Genomic DNA, 291 nt, shown 5'->3' with positions numbered 1-291 from the left:
AGTGTGTGTGTGTGTGCCATATATGCTGTACACTAAACTTATAATAATATCGAAGCTGCTGTTATTTTAAGACAATGCATAAAGTTACTCATCATTTAACTATTCATAGGCAAATTTACAGAAGCCTTATTCTTTGTTACTAAACCTCTGAAGCACCTGCGGGAAGCATATGTATACCATCCCTCAGCTGACGGTGTTCCAACGTAGTGGTGAAGCAACAAGTTATAATGGCTGTTCCAAACAAGGTAGTTGTCAAATTGGCTTCACATAATTTTAACAGCAGAGATCGAG

This window comes from Penaeus monodon, chromosome 27, assembly GCF_015228065.2.
Source record: "Penaeus monodon isolate SGIC_2016 chromosome 27, NSTDA_Pmon_1, whole genome shotgun sequence".
NCBI lineage: Eukaryota > Metazoa > Arthropoda > Malacostraca > Decapoda > Penaeidae > Penaeus > Penaeus monodon.
This window is presented reverse-complemented; position numbering follows the sequence as displayed.